Source organism: Ranitomeya imitator, chromosome 2 (assembly GCF_032444005.1).
Source record: "Ranitomeya imitator isolate aRanImi1 chromosome 2, aRanImi1.pri, whole genome shotgun sequence".
NCBI classification, from domain to species: domain Eukaryota; kingdom Metazoa; phylum Chordata; class Amphibia; order Anura; family Dendrobatidae; genus Ranitomeya; species Ranitomeya imitator.
In genome coordinates, this window is record NC_091283.1 from 300,141,891 (window position 1) to 300,155,617 (window position 13,727).

The 13,727-nt window shown below is 48.0% G+C and overlaps 1 protein-coding gene across 1 annotated transcript in view; it reads right to left on the minus strand.

The window, feature by feature from the left end:
- The window catches only part of LOC138663344 (zinc finger protein 585A-like), a 42,552-nt gene that overhangs the window by 11,371 nt on the left and 17,454 nt on the right, over nucleotides 1-13,727 (minus strand). The window lies entirely within an intron of this gene.

Consider the following 13,727-nt stretch of genomic DNA (forward strand, 5'->3'; position numbering starts at 1 on the left):
CTCTTGGGGCCGAGCCGGGGGGGAGGGGTCTGGTGGGCACACGGTGCGCTCTTTCAACGGCAAACATCTTAGTAAGGCCATCTCCACCCACAGCGTTTTTTAGCCATGCCTCAATATAAGCCGTGGGGTTGCTCCCTTCCGCCTTTTCTGGGACCCCCACAATCCTAAGGTTGTTCCTGCGGGATTGATTTTCAAGGTCATCAGTCTTAAACTCCAGATCAGCAATACGTTGAATATACTTTTTTTCCCTGTTTAACAATTCACCAATCCGATCTTCTGCACTCCCAACCCTTTTTTCCACCTCTTCCACTCTCTTTTCAACTTTACGCATAGCAGAGTTTAAAGCGACCATCTCTCCCTTTAATTCATCCGCTCGTAGGTTTAGAGCCCCCAGAGCAGACTTACAGTACATCACCACTGAAAATATGTCCTTCAGAGTCGGCTCCTCCATTTCTGGCATGTCAGACTGTGCAGGCAGAACAGCTCCTGCAGCCCTGGTAGGAGATCCCTGGTCTGACCCACTGCACTGTAGCTGAGCCCCTCCTTCCTGCTGTTCTCCCTGGGCACCAGCTGCTCCAGACTTCACACTTCCAGCCTCTGACTGCAGATTTACAGCCTCCTCTGACCTGGCAAATCGCTCCAACTTAGCGATCACATCCATCTTCCTCTGATAAGCAGCGCTTGCCCTCGCCGCCTCCTCTGCAGTCTCGGCGCCATCTTGGGCCTGTGAGCTTCCCGCAGCTGTCAGCTCCTTCTGTCTCCTGCGTGTCATCCTCAGATAAGATTCCGCTCCTTCGGGTCACACCTCGCTCCCGAGACTATGTGCACTCCTGAGAGTATGATTTGCGTTCGGCGGCGCCTCTAAGGGGTTAATACAGAGATAATGAAGCGGGAGAGCTCTGTTGCACGTCTGTTCACATCGCCTGCTAGGCCACGCCCGAGGAATCTTAAATTTAGATCTCAGGCATTTGGTAACTGAAACCTTTTTCTAAACACTACCAGGGAGTTACAGACTCAGATAAGTGAGGCAGGGCGATCCCACCACATTCAAACTATCATGCAGAATGAACACGTATAAAAAAAAAAGTTACATCCTCAACAACAACATAGGTATGAGCAGGGGTGGATTATAATAGGGTCAATCTGGGCGGTAGCCCAGGGCCCAGTGGTGTGGGGGGGCCCTGGGCTGCCGCTCAGATTGCCCGCCGCCATCAGGGCATTACTGCCCTGACTGGCGTATGGGCCCGGTGGGCAGAGGGGGCCCGCATCGGGCCCAGTCTCATCTGCTCATTGGGCCCCTACCGGCGCTGCGGCAGTTAAACACTATTGATGTGCGGGCACGTGCCTGCACGTCAATAGTTAACAGCCACCAGCAAATCAGAGGCTGGCAGCTGATATCAGCCGTAGCACGCACGTGTCTGATGTCATTGTCAGTCGCCAGTGAGTGCGCGCTGCTGGAGGGAACTTCGCCGCTGGAGCACGGACAGGTGAGGAGAATTTTTTTTTATTGCGAACTGCAATCCGGGGGGCCCGGGCCAGTATGCTGAAGACACTGGGAGAAATATGCTGGAGACACTGGGGGCAGGATGCTGGACACACGGGGGCAATATGCTGGAAACACTGGGGGCAATATGCTGGAGACGCTGGGGGCAGGATGCTGGACACTGGGGGCAGGATGCTGGACACACTCTGAGCAGGATGCTGGACACACTGGGGGTAATATGCTGGACAAACTGGGGGCAGAGATGCTGGACACACTGGGGGCAGGATGCTGGACACACTGGGGGCAATATGCTGGACACTCTGGGGGCAATATGCTGGACACTCTGGGGGCAATATGCTGGACACTCTGGAGGCAATATGCTGGACACACTGGGGGCAATATGCTGGAGACACTGGGGCAGAATGCTGAACAAACTGGGGGCAATATGCTCGACACTGAGGGCAATATGCTGGACATACTGGGGGCAATATGCTGGCGATACTGGGGCAGGATGCTGGACACACTGGGGGCAATGTGTTGGACACACTGGGGGCAATATGCTGGACACACTGGGAGCAGGATGCTGGACACACTGGGAGCAGAATGCTGGACATACTGGGGGCTGAATGCTGGAGACATTGGGGGTTGAATGCTGGACACACTGGGGGCTGAATGCTGGACACACTGGGGGCTGAATGCTGGACACACTGGGGGCTGAATGCTGGACACACTGGGGGCAGATAGCTGGACACACTGGGGGCAGATAGCTGGACACACTGGGGGCAGATAGCTGGACACACTGGGGGCAGATAGCTGGACACACTGAGGGCAGATAGCTGGACACACTGGGGGCAGAGATGCTGGACACACTGGGGGCAGAGATGCTGGACACACTGGGGGCAGAGATGCTGGACACACTGGGGGCAGAGATGCTGGACACACTGGGGGCAGAGATGCTGGACACACTGGGGGCAGAGATGCTGGACACACTGGAGGCAGAAAGCTGGACACATTGGGGGCTGAATACTGGAGACACTGGGGGTTGAATGCTGGACACACTGGGGGCTGAATGCTGGACACACTGGGGGCTGAATGCTGGACACACTGGGGGCTGAATGCTGGACACACTGGGGGCTGAATGCTGGACACACTGGGGGCTGAATGCTGGACACACTGGGGGCTGAATGCTGGACACACTGGGGGCAATATGCTGGACACACTGGGGGCAATATGCTGGACACACTGGGGGCAGATAGCTGGACACACTGGGGGCAGAGATGCTGGACACACTGGGGGCAGAGATGCTGGACACACTGGGGGCAGAGATGCTGGACACTGGGGGCAGCGATGCTGGACACACTGGGGGCAGAGATGCTGGACACACTGGGGGCAGGATGCTGGACACACTGGGGGCAGAGATGCTGGACACAATGGGGGCAGGATGCTGGACACACTGGGGGCAGAGATGCTGGACACTGGGGGCAGAGATGCTGGACACACTGGGGTCAGCGATGCTGGACATACTGGGGGCAGCGATGCTGGACACACTGGTGGCAGAGATGCTGGACACACTGGTGGCAGGATGCTGGACACACAGGGGGCAGAGATGCTGGACACTTGTGGCAGAGATGCTGGACACTGGGGGCAGAGATGCTGGACACACTGGGGGCAGAGATGCTGGACACTAGGGGCAGAGATGCTGGACACTAGGGGCAGAGATGCTGGACACTGGGTCAGAGATGCTGGACACACTGGGGGCAGGACTAGAGATGGGGCAGGATTGGAGACATGGGCAGAATGTAGATACGGGGCATGATTGGAGACACGGGGCAGAATGAAAGACATGGGACAGGATTGGAGACAGATCGTGCAGGATCATGGGGCAGGATGGATACGATGGAGACTGATGGGGCAGGATGGGGAGATCATATGGGGCAGGATGGGGAGATCATATGGGGCAGAATGGATACTCATGAGGGCAGGATGGGAGAATATATGGCTGGAGCCAGGAATGAGATACATGGGGCCAGGATGGGGGATATTATTATTACCATAGGGACTAATTAAGGGACATTATTACTGCAGTAATGTATTTATTTTATTTTTTGAGGACACGGTTTTAAATGGGGGGGGCGGTCCTGTTACTGTGTAGAGTGACACTTTGTCGCCTCTTTTTCTTCATGTGGTGTAATGTAGAAGTTGTGAAAAATTAAGTAATGTGTTCTGCAAGCGGAGCTCGAGATAACTGTGTTATTTCCTGCAGAGACAAGTGCTGGCTGGATGAAGTGATGGCGGTCTGTGCTGGATGAAAGATGAAGGACTTCACCTAGAGACGTCACTAGTGAGTCAGTGATAGCTATACACTGACACTATACTGTTATGACCTGGTGGTTAAGAGGCCACACTGATATGACCTGGTGGCTAAAACGCAACATGGAGCGAGCTCTGAGAAGGTGGTATCTCTACTGACCGCAGTCCCTAATCCTAACAACAACACTAGAAATAGCCGTGGGATGTTCCCGACTCTCCCTAGACACCTCTTCACAGCCTAAGAAATAACTACCCCTAAAGAAGGAAATAGAAAGCTATCTTGCATCAGAGAAAACCCCCAAAAGGAAAGATAGCCCCCCACAAATATTGACTGTGAATGGAGAGGGAAAAGACGTACATAGAAATGAAATCAGAATTCAGCAAAGGAGGCCAATACTAAACTAGATAGACAGAGAGAAAAGGATACTGTGCGGTCAGTATAAAAAACTACAAAATCCACGCAGAGTTTACAAAAATGAACTCCACACCGACTCACGGTGTGGAGGGGCAAATCTGCTTTCCCAGAGCTACCAGCTAGCCTGAATAAGACATAGTGACAAGCTGGACAAAAAGAGACATATTTGCAAAGCAATAGAGTCCAAACAAATGGACAAACAAAAACTAGCAAAAACTTATCTTTTGCAGACAAGGACTGGCGATATGAAAATTCCAAGGAGAGAACCAAATCCAACCAAGAACATTGACAGCAGGCATGGACTAAAGCCCAGAGCAGGTTTAAATAACAAACCCAGGCAAGGCGATTAGTGAAGGCAGCTGCTACAGCTACCTAAAGGAGCAGCAATTCCACTCGAAACCACCAGAGGGAGCCCAAGGGCAGAACTCACAAAAATACCATTAGCAACCACAGGAGGGAGCTCCAGAACGGAATTCACAACACTATACACTGTATACTATATACAGAGGTCCTGTGTATAATGTCACCGGTGATCACTCTATTACCTCTACACAGACACTGCATACTAAGTACAGATCTCCTGTGAATACTGGCACTTATGGTGATAGTATTGTGGGGTTTTTTTCTTCCTAAATGAAGGGTAAATTGACTAGATCAATGGATGTTTGACAGGTTATAGTTTCACATAGCAACTATTTTTCTGGAATAATCTGGTTCAGGTATATGATGACCCCGTCGCATGACCCCGTAACATGACCTGGGGGCCCACAGTGTCTGAACAGCCCGGGGCCCTGGCTACCCTTAATCCACCCCTGGGTATGAGGGGAAAACTCCAACACTAAACCGGAGTTTATGGTGGACTACTGGAGCTACTATGTGTCAGGGGTCAAGTTCCCACATCTGCACGGGGGGAATCTCGGTCCGTCTCCGCTGCGGTCTCCCATTCTTCTCCTGCCGCAGTGGAGCCTGCTCAGCAGAGACATCGGTCCCAGCATCTTGCTCAGTCCCACTCTATACAAAGAGTTACTGCTGCTTTTCCTGCTTCTGCCATTGAGGTCAGTGTTGGGCAGCGGCGAGCAGACGCTTCTAGGACTAAGTCCTGCTTTTCTTGTTCTGAGCATGCCCAGAGTAAGATCTCCCAGTGGAGATCGAGGGTCACATGATCAGATACTGCAGCTAAGTCCATTGGTCCTTTCAGGAAGGTCCTGTAAGTGCTAGGACTAAGTCCTGCTTTGCACACACTGAGCATGCCCAGGGCAAGATCTCTCAGTGGAGATTTAGAGTCACATGCTCAGGTATGGCAGTCTCTCATTGGTCCTTCTAGGAAGATCTTTTACTTGCTGCAGCTATATAAGGCTCGCATGGCCGCACAGCCATGCGCCAGTATCAATTCTAATATGTGCTTTGCGCCAGTGTGGTTATGCATGTATCTGTTCAGGGACCGGCTGAAATAAGCCCCTAGAATGCTGGCACCTCCGGCGAGGAGGTTGTGTGAACGTGATTCAGGGACCCGGCTGAAATAAGCCCCTAGAATACCGGCACCTCCGGTGAGGAGATTGCGTATGTGCTTAACCACTGACTGCTATCAGTTCAGCAGTAAGCTTGTGCTCCTGTGAGGCTAACAGGGCGCAGTGCTTTCCTCTCGCGGCTGCTCTGTGAGGTAACAGAGCTAGTCTATACCACCTAACAGTGCCACCATTCACTAGCAGCAGGTTCTCCTGCACGGTGGACCTCGGGCTGCGAACGCACCATTCATAATAAACATCTATTTTTACTCGGTGCGTTCCGCTAGCCCTAACAACTATGAGTCCTGACCAGAAGAGTAGAGAAAGTATTAGCGCCCCCATTTCAGGAGAGATTATTGCACAATCAGAATTACAGTATATACTCGAGTATAAGCCGACCCGAGTATAAGCCGAGACCCTTAATTTTGCCACAAAAAATTGGGAAAACTTAATGACTCGAGTATAAGCCTAGTGTGGAAAATGCAGCAGCTACCGGTAAATGTCAAAAATAAAAATAGATACCAATAAAAGAAAAATTAATCGAGACATCAGTAGGTTAAATGTTTTTGAATATCCATATTGAATCAGGAGCCCCATATAATGCTCCATACAGTTCATGATGGTCCCCATAAGATGCTCCATACAAAATACACCCCATATAATGCTGCACAAATGCTGATTATGGCCCCATAAGATGCTCCATACAGTCATTGCCCCATGTAATGCTCCATAAATGCTGATTATGGCCCCATAAGATGCTCCATACAGTCATTTGCCCCATGTAATGGTCCATAAATGCTGATTATGGCCCCATAAGATGCTCCATACAGTCATTTGCCCCATATGCTGTTGCGGTGATAAAAAAAAAAAAAAAAAAAAATCACATACTCGCCTCTCGTCGCTCAGGACCCCGTCACTTTCTATATTCACTTGCTTCTCTTTCCGCCACCGCCAGCCGCAGCTACGTTCCCCGTCCACTGCACTGACTGCTCAGGCAGAGGGCGGCGCGCACTAATTACGTCACCGCGCCCTCTGACCTGAGCATCAGTGCAGTGGACGGGGAACGTAGTGGCGGTGGAACGGGGAGCAGGTGAATATCGCGCACTGCTTATACTCATCTGCACCTGGCGCGGTCCCTGCTTCCGTGACGCCGGCAGTTTCTTCCTGTAGTGAGCGGTCACATGGTACCGCTCATTACAGTAATGAATATGCGGCTCCACCCCTATGGGAGTGGAGTTGGGTCCATATTCATTACTGTAATGAGCAGTACCATGTGACCGCTCACTACAGGAAGAAGCTGCCAGCGCTGGGGAACCAGGGACACCGCGCCAGGAGCAGGTGAGTATGCTTAGACAGCTGCCACTCCACCTCTCCTGCCGACCCCTGGGTATGACTCGAGTATAAGCCGAGAGGGGCAAAATCAGCCTAAAAAAATGGGCTGAAATTCTTGGCTTCTACTCGAGTATATACGGCATTTAGGATTGAAAACATAATGTATTTTATGACATGGAGTGAATCCATGAAACCAGGGCTCGAGCCATGCCAACACATCTCCTGCAGGCGTGAATAAATGTACAGTGGGTACAGAAAGTATTCAGACCCCTTTAAATTTTTCACTCTGTTTCATTGCAGCTATTTGGTAAATTCAAAAAAGTTTATTTTTCTCATTAATGTACACTCTGCACCCCCATCTTGACTGAAAACAAAACAGAAATGTAGAAATTTTTGCAAATTTAATATAAAAGAAAAACTGAAATATCACATGGTCATAAGTATTCAGACCCTTTGCTCAGACACTCATATTTAAGTCACATGCTGTCCATTTCCTTGCGATCCTCCGTAAGATGGTTCTACGCCTTCATTGGAAACCAGCTGTGTTTAATTAACCCCCGAAGCCTTTTTCAGTTTTGCGTTTTCGTTTTTCACTCCCCTTCTTCTTAGAAACATAACTTTTTTTATTTTTCCATCAATACGGCCATGTGAGGACTTGTTGTACTTTTGAATGACACCATTGATTTTACCATGTTGTGTACTAGAAAACGGGAAAAAATTCCAAGTGCGGTGAAATTTAAAAAATAAAAGTGCAACCTCACACTTGTTTTTGTTTGGCTTTTTTGCTACCTTCACTAAAAGCTGAAACTGACCGGCCATTATGATTCTCCAGGTCATTACTAGTTCATAAAAGCACAGATGATTGGCCTCGGGGAGACCAAAGCATCCAACACCGCGGAGACACCATCACGTGTTTCTCAACGCAGTGATTCCAGAACACTGCCCCCATCCCTTATGGGAAATATGCAGATGCATGTAAAGAAGCTGCGGAGACACCATCACGTGTTTCTCGACGCAAGCAGTGAATAGCCAGGCCTTTCCCCGGGAAGGAACAACCACGGGAAGGGCAGCATCCTATGAAGGAAAGCCACCTATGCCAAGCATGGTATCCATCCACAGACAGCTGTTTCGGGGTTTTTGCCCCTCATCAGTGTGGAGTAGGAATCTGGCTATTAGGAGCAGTGCCTAGTAAAAAGGCTATAAAGGCACAGATGATATTTCCCATAAGGGATGGGGGCAGTGTTCTGGAACTGCGTTGAGAAACACGTGATGGTGTCTCCGCGGTGTTGGATGCTTTGGTCTCCCCGAGGCCAATCATCTGTGCCTTTATAGCCTTTTTACTAGGCACTGCTCCTAATAGCCAGATTCCTACTCCACACTGATGAGGGGCAAAAACCCCGAAACAGCTGTCTGTGGATGGATACCATGCTTGGCATAGGTGGCTTTCCTTCATAGGATGCTGCCATTCCCGTGGTTGTTCCTTCCCGGGGAAAGGCCTGGCTATTCACTGCTTGCGTCGAGAAACACGTGATGGTGTCTCCGCAGCTTCTTTACATGCATCTGCATATTTCCCATAAGGGATGGGGGCAGTGTTCTGGAATCACTGCGTTGAGAAACACGTGATGGTGTCTCCGCGGTGTTGGATGCTTTGGTCTCCCCGAGGCCAATCATCTGTGCCTTTATAGCCTTTTTACTAGGCACTGCTCCTAATAGCCAGATTCCTACTCCACACTGATGAGGGGCAAAAACCCCGAAACAGCTGTCTGTGGATGGATACCATGCTTGGCATAGGTGGCTTTCCTTCATAGGATGCTGCCATTCCCGTGGTTGTTCCTTCCCGGGGAAAAGCCTGGCTATTCACTGCTTGCGTCGAGAAACACGTGATGGTGTCTCCGCAGCTTCTTTACATTACGAGTTCATAGACACCAAACATGTCTAGGTTCTTTTTTATCTATATGGTGAAAAAAAAAAAGTTGTTAAAAAATAAAATTTGCGCCATTTTCCGATACCCTTAGCGTCTCATTTTTCGTGATCTGAGGTTGGGTGAGCGCTTATTTTTTGCGCACCGAGCAGACGTTTTTAATGATACCATGTTGGTGCAGATACGATCTTTTGATCGCCCGTTATTGCATTTTAATGCAATGTCGCGGCGACCAAAAAAACATAATTCTGGTTTTGACTTTTTTTCTCGCTATGTCGTTTAGCAATCAGATTAATCCTTTTTTTATTGATAGATCAGGCGATTCTGAGCGCAGCAGGGCCAAATATGTGTATGTTTGATTTTATTTTTATTTTATTTTGTATGGGCAAAGGGAGGGGGGATTTTAATTTTTATATTTTTAAAATCTTTTTTTTGTTTTACTTTTGGCATGCTTCAATAGTCTCCATAAAAGACTAGAAGCTGCCACAACCTGATTGGCTCTGCTACATAGAGGCGATGTTCAGATCATCTCTATGTATATGTATTATACACTTCTGCTCCTGATATCTCGCCTGCCTTATTAGAAAACACCAGTGATTGTCTTACCGCTGTCTCTAACATCATGTCCTCCCTCTATCTGAAACTAAACCTGTCAAAAACTGAACTCCTCGTGTTCTCTCCCTCTACTAACCTACCTTTGCCTGACATTGCCATCTCCGTGTGCGGTTCCACCATTACTCCAAAGCAACATGCCCGCTGCCTTGTGGTCATCCTTGATTCCGAGCTTTCATTCACCCCCCACATCCGATCACTGGCTCGCTCTTCTTATCTGCATCTCAAAAACATTTCTAGAATTCGCCCTTTTCTTACTTTCGACTCTGCAAAAACTCTTACTGTTTTACTTATTCATTCTCGTCTGGACTATTGTAACTCTCTATTAATCGGCCTCCCTCTTACCAAACTCTCCCCGCTCCAATCTGTCCTGAATGCTGCTGCCAGGATCATATTCCTCACCAACCGTTACACCGATGCCTCTACCTTGTGCCAGTCATTACACTGGTTACCCATCCACTCCAGAATCCAGTACAAAACTACTACCCTCATCCACAAAGCACTCCATGGCTCAGCACCACCCTACATCTCCTCTCTGGTCTCAGTCTACCACCCTACCCGTGCCCTCCGCTCCACTAATGACCTCAGGTTAGCATCCTCAATAATCAGAACCTCCCACTCCCGTCTCCAAGACTTTACACGTGCTGCGCCGATTCTTTGGAATGCACTACCTAGGTTAATACGATTAGACCCCAATCCCCAAAGTTTTAAGCGTGCCCTAAAAACTCATTTGTTCAGACTGGCCTACCGCATCAATGCATTACCGTAACGATCCCTGTGTGGCCTATTTAAAAAAAAAAATATGAATGTTCTCATTCACTTTATGCAGTTAATAGCCCTCTGTGTCTGTACTGTTACATACTTAGCCAGTTAACTGGTTCATGCAGCTTTACATGAACACCCGAGCCTTACACTATGGCTGGTCCGAATAACTATAGCATTTGTTACACTCCACCTCTCGTGTCTCCCCTTTTCCTCATAGATTGCAAGCTTGCGAGCAGGGCCCTCATTCCTCCTGGTATCTATTTTGAACAGTATTTCTGTTATGCTGTAATGTCTATTGTCTGTGCAAGTCCCTTCTATAATTTGTAAAGCGCTGCGGAATATGTTGGCGCTATACAAATATAAATTATTATTATTATTATTATTACTCACTTGCTATGAGCGCCGACCACTGGGTGGCGCTCACAGGAAGCCGGCACTGATAACCATAGAGGTTTCCAGGAGACCTCAGATTGTCATGCCAACACACCTTTGAGCCACAATCACCTGACGAGTTGTCACCGGTGTGCGTATTTCCTTCGCGATTGCCAGAAGCGAAATTTAAATGCCGCTTCAGGGTTTGACAGCAGCATTTAACTGGTTAATAGCCGTGGCTGGATCTCGATTCCACCCGTGGCTATTGCGGGCACATGTCAGCTGTTCAAAACATGATGAAAGATGTGGGTTCACCACCGGAGCCCACATCAAAGGGAGGAAGTCTGACATCGGCGCACTATTACGCCCGATGTCAGTAAGCGGTTAAACTGATAGGAATTGATTTGGAAAGGCACACACCTGTCTAAATAAGACCTCATAGCTCACAGTGCATGTCAGACCAAATGAGAATCATGAGGTCAAAGGAACTGGCCAAGGAGCGCAGAGACAGAATTGTGGCAAGGCACAGATCTGGCCAAGGTTACAAAAGAATTTCTGCAGTACTCAAGGTTCCTAAGAGCACAGTGGCCTCCATAATCCTTAAATGGAAGAAGTTTGGGACCATCAGAAGTCTTCCTAGACCTGGCCGTCCGCCAAATTGTGCAATCGTGGGAGAAGAGCCTTGGTGAGAGAGGTAAAGAAGAACCCCAAGATCAGTGTGGCTGAGCTCCACAGATGCAGTAGGCGGATGGGAGAAAGTCAACTATCACTGCGGCCCTCCACCAGTCGGGCCTTTATGGCACAGTGGCCCGGAAGCCTCTCCTCAGTACAAGACATATGAAAGCCCATATAGAGTTTGCTAAAAAACGCATGAAGGACTCTCAGACTATGAGAAATAAGATTCTCTGGTCTGATGAGACAAAGATGGACCTTTTTAGTGAAAATTCAAAGCGGTATGTGTGGAGAAAACCAGGCACTGCTCATCACCTGCCCAATACAATCCTAACATGATGAAACATGATGGTGGCCGCATCATGTTATGGGGGTGTTTTTCAGCTGCAGGGACAGGATGACTGGTTGTCATTGAAGGAAACATGAATGCGGCCAAGTACTGAGATATCCTGGATGAAAACCACTTTCAGAGTGCTCTGGACCTCAGACTTGGCCGAAGGTTCACCTTCCAACAAGACAATGACACTAAGCACACAAAGGAGTGGCTTCAGAACAACTCTGTGACCATTCTTGACTGGCCCAGCCAGAGCCCTGCCCTAAACCCAATTAAACATCTCTGGAGAGACCTGAAAATGGTTGTCCACCAACGTTCACCATCCAACCTGACGGAACTGGAGAGGATCTGCAAGGAAGAATGGCAGAGGATCCCCAAATCCAGGTGTGAAAAACTTGTTGCATCATTCCCAAGAAGACTCATGGCTGTAGTAGCTGTAAAGGTGCTTCTACTCAATACTGAGCAAAGGGTCTGAATACTTACGACCATGTGATATTTCAGTTTTTCCTTTTTAATAAATTTGCAAAAATTACTACATTCCTGTTTTTTTTCAGTCAATATGGGGTGCAGAGTGTACATTAATGAGAAAAAAATGAGCTTTTTTGAATTTACCAAATGGCTGTTATTGTACAGAAATTCGCACTTGGCCCTCACTGCACATTTAATGTTGTCAATCATAAAATCGAAGTTTGGTCAGAGAGACTGGACCTGGTCTTGTAGGGACCATATGAGCACATTCAGCAGCACAGAAGAGGAGAAGGTAGATTCATCCAATATCAGGGATCTAAAAATGACCCAAGCGATCCATAATAGGATGACCAGCCAGAGACATAATATTAGGAAAGGTGTAATCTGTCACAGTCTGTTTAGGCATTTCGCTTTAGAATATAAACGAGATCCCACCAGATGAAGACTCAATATATTAGAACAAATATCAGAACGTGTGTCTAATAGGTCCCAAAGACTTGTGAATAGAGAATCCTATTGGATTTTTAAACTATCCACACTTAAACCAGAGGATTTTCCATGTACATATATTTTTCTTTATATGGATTTTATTGTGCATCCAATATGTATTTTACATCTATTTGTATTGTTTTGTATACGAAGAAAAGTTTTAACACAAAAAACTGCACCATATGCATGGGCAGCACGGTGGCACAGTGGTTAGCACAGCAGCCTTGCAGCGCTGGAGTCCTGGGTTCAAACCCCACCAAGGACAACATCTGCAAAGAGTTTGTATGTTCTCTCCGTGTTTGCGTGGGTTTCCTCTGGGTACTCCGGCTTCCTCCCACATTCCAAATATATACTGATAGGGAATTTAGATTGTGAGCCCAAATCAGGACAGAGATGATAATGTGTGCAACCTGTAAAGCGCTGCGGAATATGTTAGTGCTATATAAAGATTATTATTATTATATGCGCGGTTTAATTAATGAATTAAGCAATTGGATCAGTCGCCGTTCTGGAGGATATAAAACATCCACAATGCCTGAGGAAGGAGCTAGTTCACATCGGAAATGAGCAGAGTATTAAAATGAAAAGTTTGGGGGGTTTTTATGTTCATTTGTTTTGATAGCCAATTTTATGGCTCAGCACTTGGCAGCGCTTTTCAGAGCCCTGATTTTTTCCTTCTTCCCATATCAGGGATTTTGGAAGCCAACAACATCATTACCCTCCATTTTCTCTAAAAGGCTCATCATAATATTTTTCTAACTTGTCAGCACATTCTACGTACACTGTCATTTGGCTTTGTAGTTTACAGATCTGGGCAGGTAACGGTCAGAGTCTTCTAATCTCAGGGGGTAGGTGGATCCTCCAGGTTGTAAGTTCTATAGAAAAGGGCTTTCAATGCCCAAAGTCACTTGGACAGTTTTGGGTGGAGAACAATATTGTGGTCTAGAGGCAAAATGGTGATCACACGATTGAGATATGGCCGGACTACACCACCGATAAAGCAGCCACAGCCGGTGACTGAGAAGAATCTGTGACTTCTCTGCATTTAG